Here is a 13,692-nt window from a genome sequence, read left to right as displayed (position 1 = left end):
AAGAGGACCTGTCATGCTTTTTTCTTTTACAAGGGATGTTTACATTCCTTGTAATAGGAATAAAAGTGATCCATTTTTTTTTTAAAAAAAACAGTGTAAAAATAAATAAAATCAATTAAAATAAATAAGAAAAAAAAAAGTTCTTTAAAAACACCCCTCATGACGAGCTTGCGCACAGAAGCGAGCGCACACGTGAACAGCGCCCGCATATGAAAACGGTGGTCAAACCACACATGTGAGGTATTGACGCGATGGGTAGAGCGAGAGCAATAATTCTAGCCCTAGACCTCCTCTGTAACAAATGCAACCTGTAGAATTTTTTAAATGTCGCTTATGGAGATTTTTGAGGCTAAAAGTTTGCGCCATTCCACGAGCAGGTGCAATTTTGAAGCGTGACATGTTGGGTATCAATTTACTCGGCGTACCATTATCTTTCACAATATAAAAGAAATTGGGCTAATTTTACTGTTGTCTTATTTTTTTATTCAAAAAAGTGATTTTTTTTTTCCAAAAAAAGTGCACTTGTAAGACCGCTGCACAAATACGGTGTGAAAAAAAGTATTTCAATGACCGCCATTTTATTCTCTAGGGTGTTAGAAAAAAAATTTATAAAATGTTTGGGGGTTCTAAGTAATTTTCTAGCAAAAAAAAAAACTGTTTTAAACATTTAAACACTAAGTCTGAAAAAGAGGCCTTGTCCTTAAGTGGTTAATAGAATTATTATTACTCCTAATATTATAAGATTTATAAGGGAATAGCACAACTTTAGGAACAAACAAATAAATAACAAATATATTATATCTGGGGAAAATACCCCTGGACATTTCAGCATGAGAAAATCTGGATTTTAGGAAGACCCCAAACATTTATTTTTTTTTTTCATTAAAACTTTAAAATATCTTACAATTAAAATGAAGTGAATCCTCAGAGCAGCAACCATAAATCTATAGAAACAAATTACAGAGTCGTACCAGAGACACTCCCAGTACACAACATTTCTAAAAGATTAATTCGTATCAATAATAATAAAAGTGAAGGTGCAGCCATGTCAGAGTGGAATCCAGCCCCACCCTCCGGGAGTTTCCGGACCAAAGTTTAAATAACTCATCTAGACAACATAGAAGTGGAAGAAGTGAGGGATATACTGTACACATCCAGATCTGCTCTGTGAGATTGACATCATCCTCAACATATATGGAATGCGTGATGGGGCGACCATAACTTCACCACCGAGAACAGAGCAACATATGGGAACACGGCACAGGAAGAGCTAAAAAACAACACCAACATCAAAGGAACCTAACCCTGAACTGGTGAGCTCATTATTATCTATTAATAAGTCCCACAATGTAACATACTTGTGATCCATAGAACCTATTGTATATTTTCTATCTCTCTTTCTTCTCTGTGTGCCTACTCTGTGCCCCCTCCCATGTTTCTGGAACAGAAAGTGAGGAGATATCTCCCAATGGGGACAACAATAGAGATAAAGAGAGTATACCCATTTTTTTACCCCAATAAATCTTCCTGCACCCTGTATTCTGTGTGTATACTGTGTGTGTGTGTGTATACTGTGTGTGTGTGTGTATACTGTGTGTGTGTGTGTGTGTATCTGTGTGTGTATACTGTGTGTGTGTGTGTGTGTGTGTGTATACTGTGCATCTGTGTGTGTATACTGTGTGTGTGTGTATACTGTGTATCTGTGTGTGTATACTGTGTGTGTGTGTATACTGTGTATCTGTGTTTGTATACTGTGTGGCCCCATAATCTCCTATTGCCCGGGGCCCCATAATCTTCTATTGCCTGGGGGTCCCATAATCTTCTATTGCCTGGGGGCCCCATAATCTCCTATTGCCTGGGGGCCCCACAATCTCCTATTGCCTGGGGGCCCCACAATCTCCTATTGCCCGGGGGCCCCATAATCTTCTATTGCCTGGGGGTCCCATAATCTTCTATTGCCTGGGGGCCCCATAATCTTCTATTGCCTGGGGGTCCCATAATCTCCTATTGCCTGGGGGTCCCATAATCTCCTATTGCCTGGGCGCCCCATAATCTCCTATTGCCCAGGGGCCCCATAATCTTCTATTGCCTGGGGGTCTCATAATCTCCTATTGCCCGGGAGCCCCATAATCTTCTATTGCCTGGGGGCCCCATAATCTCCTATTGCCTGGGGGCCCCACAATCTCCTATTGCCCGGGGGCCCCATAATCTTCTATTGCCTGGGGGTCCCATAATCTTCTATTGCCTGGGGGTCCCATAATCTCCTATTGCCTGGGCGCCCCATAATCTCCTATTGCCCAGGGGCCCCATAATCTTCTATTGCCTGGGGGTCTCATAATCTCCTATTGCCCGGGAGCCCCATAATCTTCTATTGCCTGGGGGCCCCATAATCTTCTATTGCCTGGGGGTCCCATAATCTCCTATTGCCTGGGGGTCCCATAATCTCCTATTGCCTGGGCGCCCCATAATCTCCTATTGTCCAGGGGCCCCATAATCTTCTATTGCCTGGGGGTCCCATAATCTCCTATTGCCTGGGGGTCCCATAATCTCCTATTGCCTGGGCGTCCCATAATCTTCTATTGCCTGGGGGTCCCATAATCTCCTATTGCCTGGGCGCCCCATAATCTCCTATTGCCCAAGGGCCCCATAATCTCCTATTGCCCAGGGGCCCCATAATCTTCTATTGCCCAAGGGACCCATAATCTCCTATTGCCCAGGGGCCCCATAATCTTCTATTGCCTGGGGGTCCCATAATCTCCTATTGCCCAAAGGCCCCATAATCTCCTATTGCCCAAGGGCCCCATGAGTTGTCAGTCCGCCCCTGTTGGTAAGGTTGAATAAAGACACCAGTTCACTTAGTTCAACCTCTGTAGGTATGTGTGTGTGTTTAAGAACCCCTTAACACTGATAGCATTATTATTAACCACTTACCAACCAGCGCACGACGATGTACATCCTATTTTTGAAGAGGGATATCTCGGTAACGGCAGCAGCTGCTGCCACAACCGAGATATCCATCTCTTCAGGCGCTGGTTGTCTGTACTATAACGGTGGTCTCTGCGAGATCACCGCTATCGGCGGCGGGAGAGGTGCCACCCCCCCTCCCACCGCCCTCCTGCCGCTTACCGGAGCCGTCGGTAGCAGCGGAGGCGATCGGGTCCTGTCGATGGCCAGGTATGGAGATGAGTGAGGCTAAGATGGCCCCCACTCGTCTCTATACCATAGGAGGGCGGAAGCGACGTCAAAACGTCACTTCCGCCCATACCTCTTAAAGGTATATTATTTTTAAATGTCATTTTTTCTTTTTTTCTTTTTTTTGTTGCATTTTACTCCAAATATGAGATCTGAGGACTTTTTGACCCCAGATCTCATATTTAAGAGGACCTGTCATGCTTTTTTCTATTACAAGGGATGTTTACATTCCTTGTAATAGGAATAAAAGTGATCCATTTTTTTTTTTTTTAAAAACAGTGTAAAAATAAATAAAATCAATTAAAATAAATAATAATAAAAAAAAGGTTTTTAAAAACACCCCTCACGACGAGCTTGCGCACAGAAGCGAACGCATACGTGAGTAGCGCCTGCATATGAAAACCGTGGTCAAACCACACATGTGAGGTATCGCCGCGATCGGTAGAGCGAGAGCAATAATTCTAGCCCTAGACCTCCTCTGTAACGCAAAAAATGCAACCTGTAGAATTTTTTAAATGTCGCTTATGGAGATTTTTGAGGCTAAAAGTTTGACGCCATTCCACGAGCGGGCACAATTTTGAAGTGTGACATGTTGGGTATCAATCTACTCTTTTCACACTATAAAAAAAAATTGGGCTAATTTTACTGTTGTCTTATTTTTTTTTATTCAAAAACGTAAATTTTTTCCAAAAAAAGTGCGCTTGTAAGACCGCTGCGCAAATACGGTGTGAAAAAAAGTATTTCAATGACCGCCATTTTATTCTCTAGGGTGTTAGAAAAAAAACCCCAATATAAAATGTTTGGGGGTTCTAAGTAATTTTCTAGCAAAAAAAAACTATTTTAAACATGTGAACACCAAATCTGAAAAAGAGGCCTGGTCCTTAAAGTGGTTGTAAATCCTTACAACCAACTTTGACCTACAGGTAAGCCTAGATTAAGGCTTACCTGTAGGTCCAAGAAATATCTCCCAAACCTACACGGTTTAGGAGATATTTACCCGAAGACAGGCACTGCTGTCTACGGCGCATGTGCCCTAGACAGCGGCGCGCAGGCGCACTGAGCACGGCTTCGCCAATGATGAAGATGCCGTGCGATGCTGTGAGTGTCGGCTCCCGTGCGCATGCGCGGGAGTGACGTCATCGCTGCTCCGGCGAATCACAGTGATGGAGCAGCAAGACCCAGGAGACCCACCAAGAAGATGGATGCTTGGAACTACAGGGGACAGTGGTGACTTCGCTGGCTCCTGTGTCAGGTAAGTGACACATAATGGACTACGATGCGATGCGATGCGATGCATAGTAGTCCATTATGCTTTGCCTTTCCAGGGAATGAAAGAGGAAGTAAACTCATCAGGGTTTACTTCCTCTTTAAGTGGTTAATATTATTATCACTGGTAATATTATAAGATTTATAATGGAATAGCACAACTGTAGGAACAGACAAATGCATAATACATTATATCTGGGGAAAACACCCCTGGCTATTTCAGTATCAGACAATTAGGAAGACATTATTTTTTTTGTTTTTTCATTGAAGCTTTAAAATAATTTACAATTAAAAGAGAAGTGAATTCTCAGACCAGCAACCATAAACCCGGCTGATAGCCAAACCTATGGAAACAAAGATTAACTCTTATTAATGATAATAAAATTGAAGTGAACGCTGCTGCCGCCAGGACAGTAAACAACCAAGTCAGAGCAGGAACCGGTCCCACCCTCCAGGGAATTTCCGAACAAAGATATAAATAACACTTTTCTGCCCTGTACACACGGTCGAACTTTCCGGGCGATGGGATCGTGTTGTCGGAAAATCCGATCGTGTGTGGGCTCCATTGGACTTTTTCCCCCGAAATTTCCGACACACAAAGTTTGAGAGCCGGATCTAAAAATTTTCTGACAACAAAATCTGATTGTTTAACTGCTTCAGCCCCAGCGTATAGTCATATGACGACCGCAGATGGGATCTCCCATCCTAAGTGGGAGTCATATGATGTCCTCTGATTCCCGGCCATCTAGGTGGCACCCGCGGCATCATCGCTCGGGACCCGGTGCCTGTGCCCGGCGGTCCTGTCAGTGGAGAGGAGAACAATGGTGTGTTCCCAGTACAGAGGGACACCGATCGGTCTCCTCCCCCTTGTGAGTCCCGTCCCCCCCCCCCCACATGTGTTAACCCCTTCCCTGCCAGTCACATTTACACAGTAAACACAGTAAATTTTATAGCACCGATCGCTGTGTAAATGTGAATTGTCCCAAAAATATGTCAAAAGTGTCCAATGTGTCCGCCATAATGTCGCAGTCATGAAAAAAAAATCGCAGATCGCCGTCATTACTAGTAAAAAAGAAAAAAATGCCATAAATCTATCCCCTATTTTGCAAATGCTATAACTTTTGCACAAACCAATCAATAATCGCTTATTGCGATTTTTTTTTTACCAAAAATATGTAGAAGAATACGTATCGGCCTAAACTGAGGGAAAAATGTGTTTTTTTTTTTTTTTTTTTTTTTAATGGGATATTTATTATAGCAAAAAGTAAAAAATATTGTGTTTTTTTTTTTTCAAAATCGTCGCTCTTCTTTTGTTTATAGCGCAAAAAATAAAAACCGCAGAGGTGATCAAATACCACCAAAAGAAAGCACTATTTGTGGGAAAAAAAGGACGTCAATTTTGTTTGGGAGCCACGTCGCACGACCGCGCAATTGTCAGTTAAAGTGACGCAGTGCCGAATCGCAAAAAGTGCTCTGGTAAGGAAGGGGGTAAAATTCTGCGGGGTTGAAGTGGTTAAATTCCGATTGTGTGTAGACAATTTCGACGGACAAAGTGCCACGCATGCTCAGAATAAATTACGAGATGAAAGCTATCGGCTACTGGCCTCTTTATGGTTCCTACATAGGTGTTCTACGTCACCGCGTTCTGAACGATCGGATTTTCCGAAAAAACTTGGTGCGACCGTGTGTATGCAAAACAAGTTTGGGCCAAAATCCGTTGGAAAAAAATCTGACGGATTTTGTCGTCGGAATGTCTGACCCGTGTGTACAAGGGCATTACTGTAGGCAACATAGAAGTGGAAGAAGTGAGGGATAGAAACATCCCGATCTGCTCTGTGAGATTGACTTCTCCTCAACATATATGTAATGCGTGATGGGGCGACCAAAATCCCACCAATCAGAAAAGTTCTCTCTCTCGTTCTCTGTGTGCCTGCTTTGACAACCCTGCCCTCCCTTTTCTCCTCCTTTTCTCCATTGTTTCCAGAATAGAAAGTGAGGGGATATCTCCCAATGGGGACCACAATAGAGATATGGAGACCACAAACATTTCTCGCCTCCAATAAAGCTTTCTGCACCCTGCGAGGTCCATGTATTTATTTATTTATTTTAAAACACACCTATTTTCACAAATTTTCACATTGTTACATAGTTACATAGTTGGCAAGGTTGAGTAAAGACACCAGTCCATCCAGTCCAACCAGTGTAGGTGTGTGTGTTTATGTCAAAACCATTTTCCATATCCCTGTATATTGTGTTCATTAACCACTTTCAGACCGGACCATTTTGCTGGTAAATGACCAGAGGTCTTTTTACACTTTGGCACTGCGCTGCTTTAACTGGTAATTGCGCGGTCATGCAATGTTGTAACCAAACAAAATTTGCGTCCTTTTCTTCCCACAAATAGAGCTTTCTTTTGATGGTATTTGATTGCCTCTGCGATTTTTATTTTTTGCGATATAAACGTAAAAAGACCGCAAATTTTGAAAAAAAATGATATTTTCTACTTTTTGTTATTAGAAAAATCCAATAAACTCAATTTTAGTCATACATTTAGGCCAAAATGTATTCAGCCACATGTCTTTGGTAAAAAAAAAGTCAATAATTGTATATTTATTGGTTTGCGCAAAAGTTGTCACATCTACAAACTAAGGTACGTTTTCTGGAATTTACGCAGCTTTTAGTTTACGACTGCCTATCTCATTTCTTGAGGTGCTAAAATGGCAGGGCAGTACAAAACCCCCCCAAATGACCCCATTTTGGAAAGTAGACACCCTGAGGAAATTGATAAGTGGCATGTTGAGCCCATTGAATATTTTATTTTTTTGCCTCAAGCGATTGAATAATGACAAAAAAAATTTTTTTTTTTTTTTTTTTTTACACAAAGTTGTCACTAAATGATATATTGTTCACACATGCTATGGGCATATGTGAAATGACACCCCAAAATAAATTCTGCTGCTTCTCCTGAGTATGGGGATACCACATATGTGGGACTTTTTGGGAGCCTAGCCGCGTACGGGGCCCCGAAAACCAAGCACCGCCTTCAGGCTTTCTAAGGGCGTAAATTTTTGATTTCACGCCTCACTACCTATTACAGTTTTGAAGGCCATAAAATGCCAAGATGGCACAAAACCCCCACAAATGACCCCATTTTAGAAAGTAGACACCCCAAGCTATTTGCTGAGAGGCATTTTGAGTCCATGGAATATTTTATATTTTGCCACAAGTTGCGGGAAAATTACAAACTTTAATTTTTTTTTATTTTTTTTTCACAAAGTTGTCACTAAATGATATATTGCTCATACATGCCATGGGCATATGTGAAATGACACCCCAAAATAAATTCTGCTGCTTCTCCTGAGTACGGGGATACCACATATGTGGGACTTTTTGGGAGCCTAGCCGCGTACGGGGCCCCGAAAACCAAGCACCGCCTTCAGGCTTTCTAAGGGCGTTACAGTTTTGAAGGCCATAAAATGCCAAGATGGCACAAACCCCCCCCCAAATGACCCCATTTTGGAAAGTAGACACCCCTAAATTTAGGGGTACACTAGTGAGACTAGGTAATAAATGGCGGGTGCCCTGAAACTATAAAAAAATAACTAACCAACCAGCGTCACCTGTAACAGTTATATGGTGATCACTGGTGAAAGGGTTAACTAGGGGGCAATCAGGGGGCTTTATGCGGTAGTATATGGGGGTCCCTGGCGCTATAAAAAGCTGCGGCGAACCTAAATACCTACCTGCCTAACTAGCGTCACCTGTGACACTAATACAGCGATCAGAAAAATGATCGCTTATTAGGCTGGGTTCACACTGGAGCGATGCGGAAACGCCACGAATGCGCGGCGGGTTCCCGCATCGCATGCCTCCCGGCGGCAGTTCACACTGCCCTATGCGAACTGCTGGGAGTGTCAGTGAAATGTTAATGACACCCCCAGATCAGTTCGCATATCGCAGTGCGATCTGCAAACTCGGATCGCATGGTGTGAACACCCATGCGATCCGATTCTGCTGCGGGCCAAAAAAAGGGTCCCGTGCGAATTTGCGGCGGGTGCGGCGGGTGTGGCGGGTGCGGCGAATGGCTGAACTCGAATCGCACAGAGATCGGATGTGATTTGCACTGCAGTGCGGTGCGAATCACATTCGTTCTCATAAACCGCTGCAATGTGAACCCAGCCTTAGTGACACTGGCGACGGGGGGTGATCACGGGGTTAAACCTTTATTGGGGGGGTTAGGGGGGCACATTAGAACTAAAGGGGGCTAACCCTAACTGCCCTAACAGTTATTACAGTCACAAATGACACCAATGCAAAAAAAAAAAAGCAATTGGTGTCACTGTGACTGGGGGGGGCAGGGGTAATTGGGGGGTGATCGGGGGGTAAAGGGGGGGTGTGAGTGTGCCTGGCATGTTCTACTGTGTAGTGTAGTGCTTGTGCAACTCACCGATGTTCTCTCCTCGGTGCCGGAACGAAAACTACCGACACGGAGGAGAGAATACATCACTTCCTCTCCTGTGTTTACATTACAGGAGAGGAAGTGATGTCACCGGACAATTTCATTCGCCGGGAGCGATCGCGAGGGGGTGGCCACGAATGAATGGCCGTCCCCTCGTCCGGGATCGCTCCCGAACGAATACCGACCGCCGCAGGCACCGGGCGGGGGCCCGATCGGGCCCCCGACCCGCGGGAGGCAAGGGACGTACATGTAAGCCCTTATGCCTGCCCGTGCCATTCTGCCGACGTACATCGGCGTGCGGCGGTCGGCAAGTGGTTAAGATGCTCATCTAATCATTTTATCTTAAATTATCGGCACCTCCCTCTGACACCACTGGTGGTGGAAGGGAGTTCCACATCCTGACGGCTGCGACAGTAAAGAACCCCTTACACACTTAAGGTTAAACGGCTTCTTCTACAATTTCATTTCGTGGCTGTGTGTCCTCTTAAGCTCCTGAAACTGAATAGTTTTCTCCCAATGCTGCAATCACCATTTAGATATTTGTATATCACTATAATATCTCCTCTTAAAGTGGTTGTAAACCCTTACAAACCACTCTGACCTACAGGTAAGCCTAGATTAAAGAGGAAGTAAACCCCACCAAAAAAATCGTAATTTTCTATTGTTTCTATTCTACTTAACATCAGCATTCATACGATCTATATATTTCCGCAAAACGAGCGTTATAAATACCTTTTATCTCATTTTAAAAAATCGGTGCCTTCCGGGTATCGCCCGCGCCATTGCAACGTCTGGATTTCATCTCCTTTGCGGACATCATTTACGCCCTTAGTTTGATTTCCCTCAAGAAATCTCGCGCATGCGCCGTAGCGTCATAACAATCCTAACCAAGCCTCGATCTCGGTTGCCGTTACTAAGGCAACAAAGCATTTCATGTATGCAATGCAGATCAACGCTGTGACCAATATAGTAAACAGTCTAGCTGTTTTACTATATATACACAGACGTACATTGTCATTACAGCGCTCTTCTATAATATATATTATATTATAATATATATATATATATATATATATTATATAATAAAATTAAATGAAAAATCTCATAACCATTTTAAAAATATATTCCAAATAAAGAAATAAAAAAATATTTTTTTCCCTCTATTTCGATATATATATGTGTGTGTGTATATTATATATATATATATATATATATATATATATATATATATATATATATATATATATATACACATACACACACCAAAAATATATTTTATATATAAAGACACATTTGTATATATATATATATATATATATATATATATATATACAGCCACACAATACAATTAAAATATATATATATATATATATATATATATATATACACATATATATATATATATATATATATATATATATATATATATATATATATATATATATATATATATATAGAAACACACATGTGTTTCTATATATATATATATATATATATATATATATATATATATATATATATATATATATATATATATATATAACGTGTGTCTATATCTATATAGAATTTATATTTTTGGTGTGAGTGTGTATATATATATATATATATATATATATATATATATATATATATATATATAGAATATGTATATATATATATATATATATAGATATATATATATCTCTAACTGTCCATATAAATATATAAAGAGAGAGATCTAGCTATCTTGAAATATATAGAAAGGTAGATAGAAAGGTAGATAGAGCTATGTATGTGTATTTGTGTGTGTGTGTGTGTATATATATATATATATCTCTATATCTACTTATAGCAATGTGTGTGTGTATATATATATATATATATATATATATATATTTTTTTTTTTTTACATTATTTAGATAGAAATTGAAAGATTATATCATTAAATTTGTGTTATTATGTATTTAATCATATGACCTTATAAATTTAATTTATATGCCTGATTAGTACAGACAGACCATCTGTCTTCTATACATTGCAGTTTACAACCTTCTGCACTTAGAAAACCACATACCAGACAGAACAAAAGAAAGCCTAGCCCTAGGTTATAAATCTTGTTTACCAAGACAAGAGCTGAACAGATAAAGATGCTGAATTAAAAAACTCTTTGCCATTGATAATATCTGTTTATATGTATGGATTAGGGGTAAATTGTACTTTAAAAAAATATATAAAAAATTGAATTACTATAATAAAAGTGTATTCTGGATATATAAATTTCAATTTATTTGAGTTATCTTGACTACAGATAGTGACTTTTATGAGTAGTGAAAAGAAAAAAAAAAAAGGGTGAAAAGTACATGAAGGTTGCTATCCTGGAGATAACAGTAGATTATAATGAAATGGTAAACACTTGGTGTTTGCCCAGCCAGACCACATCTGCTAGTTGTAGAAAAATGTAACCATAAAATCTACAATCAATTGTTCATTTATTGCCACCAAAAAAAATCGTTGTAGGTTTCCATAATGTATTCTTATAATAAATATGAAAAATATAATTCATTTAATTGTAAGAAAATAATTACATAATTTTCTATTTGTTGTCACATAACGGAATATTATATGGCAATAAACTACAAATTAAATTTAAAGCAAAGTGGAGAAAAAATACAAGAAAATAAATATATTGAATAAAAAATAAACAATTATATATATATATATATATATATATATTTTTTTTTTTTTTCGAGATTTATTTTAAATACATAATTATATACAATTAATGTAGATGATTGGTGAAATAGTTTTTTTTGCGGAAAAGGTTCTAGTAAGTATTATTTATTTATTATTGCTAAATATTAAAAAAAATATTAGAAATAAAAAAGAAAATTTGTAAATATTTTAAAGTGCTTTGAAAAATAATTTACTTTAACAATTCACATTATTAATAAAATAAAGACAACGCACTGAATTTATTCATTAATTAAATATTTATTATTTTATTATTGCACTCTCTATATATTTTTGAATATTTTTAAAGATTATTATTTTTGTCCCAATAATAAAGAATTAAAAATAACATAAAACTCTGAAAAAAAATGTTCTTACATCTTTATTCTATTATTTTTTAACTGTACTTACATTGTTAGATCGGTTTTCACTGATGATTTTCACTCTTCACTGTATACTTCTGGTCTGTCTGTGTGTCTCTCTCTCTCTCTCTCTCTCTCTCTCTCTCGCTCTGCTATGATTCATTCCCCTGCATGACGTCTTGTTCAGTCACAAGGGGGAGTATCAGGAAGAGCAGGGATATCTGTACATCGCGAGACATCTCCTCTGCCGCTCTGAGGAGAATGTCACGTATTAACAAAGGCAGAGAAGCAGGAAGGACAAAGGCGGCAATACAATATATGCCGCACTCGCAAGTCAATACTGCACAAGCGCGGCTGACTTCATGGACATCAAAACGGCGGTTTATTCGAAAATGACACAAGTAAGTATTATCTACCTAGCAAAACATGTTTAGGAGGGTTTACAACCACTTTAAGGCTTACCTGTAGGTCCAAGAAATATCTCCTAAACCTTCTTTAGAAGATATTTGCCAAAAGACAGGCACCGCTGTCTGCGACTCGCAGGCGCACTGAGCACGCCGCTGTTAACGGCGATATGCCGCGAGTGGCGGCTCCTGTGCGCATGCGCAGGAGTGACATCATCGCGGCTCCGTCGAATGAGAGCGGCGGAGCAGCAAGATCCACCAAGAAGACGGAGGCTCCGTACACAAGGGGACATTGGTGACTTCGCTGGCTCCTGTGTCAGGTTAGTGACACATAATGGACTACTATGCGATGCGATGTGATGCGAAGCGATGCATACCGTATATACTCGAGTATAAGCCGAGATTTTCAGCCTCTTTTTTGAGGCTGAAAGTGCCCCCCTCGGCTTATACTCGAGTCATCGCTGTCTGCCCGCTCGATCAGCGTGTCGAGCAGACAGACAGCGGCCATTCTGATTCAAAAGCCGCGCCTCCGGCTCCCCCTTCGCCTGTGATAGGCGGAACACTGAATTTCCCAGCAGCCTGTGTTCCGCCTATCACGGACTTCGTATCATCCTCGTACTACGGACGAGGATGATACGACGTCTGTGATAGGCGGAACACAGGCTGCTGGGAAATTCAGTGTTCCGCCTATCACAGGCGAAGGCGGCGGCGCAGCTTTTGAATTTTACAATGGCCGCCGACGAACGAAGAGGGCACGGGACGGAGGCAAGGCACAGGACGGCACGGCACGGGACGGGACGGGACGGGACCGGAGGCAAGGCACGGCGGCGAGGCACGGCGGCGAGGCACGGCGGCGAGGCACGGAGGCAAGGAGGCTCGGCACGGGACGGAGGCTCGGGACAAAGGCTCAGGACACAGGTAGGCTGGACACACACACACACACACACACACACACACACACACACACACACACACACACACGGATACACACACACACACAGGGATGGATGGATGGATGGAGACACACACACACAGGGATGGACGGACACACAGGGATGGACGGACACACAGGGATGGACGGACACACAGGGATGGACGGACACACACACAGGGATGGACAGGCATGTCTTACCCTCGGCTTATACACGAGTCAATAAGTTTGCCAGTTTTTTTGGGGGTAAATTGGGGGCCTCGGCTTATATTCGGGTCGGCCTATACTCGAGTATATACGGTAGTAGTCCATTATGTGTCACTTACCTGACACAGGAGCCAGCGATGTCCTTAATTTAGGCTTACCTGT

General features: G+C 41.1%; 1 pseudogene across 1 annotated transcript in view; it reads left to right on the top strand.

Moving 5' to 3' along the window:
* Window positions 1–1,089: 1,089 nt before the first annotated feature.
* The window catches only part of LOC143925605 (kinesin-like protein KIF13A pseudogene), a 40,876-nt pseudogene continuing 28,273 nt past the window's right edge, over window positions 1,090–13,692 (top strand). Inside the window, exon 1 of the transcript XR_013262041.1 lies at window positions 1,090–1,313. The product of XR_013262041.1 is annotated as a kinesin-like protein KIF13A pseudogene (transcript). The remainder of the gene's footprint in view (window positions 1,314–13,692) is intronic.

This window comes from Lithobates pipiens, unplaced genomic scaffold (assembly GCF_037356315.1).
Source record: "Lithobates pipiens isolate NorthernLeopardFrog02 unplaced genomic scaffold, aLitPip1_a1.2 Scaffold_22, whole genome shotgun sequence".
NCBI classification, from domain to species: domain Eukaryota; kingdom Metazoa; phylum Chordata; class Amphibia; order Anura; family Ranidae; genus Lithobates; species Lithobates pipiens.
Note: the sequence above shows the minus strand (reverse complement) of the source record. Positions and strands in the feature narration are given on the sequence as shown.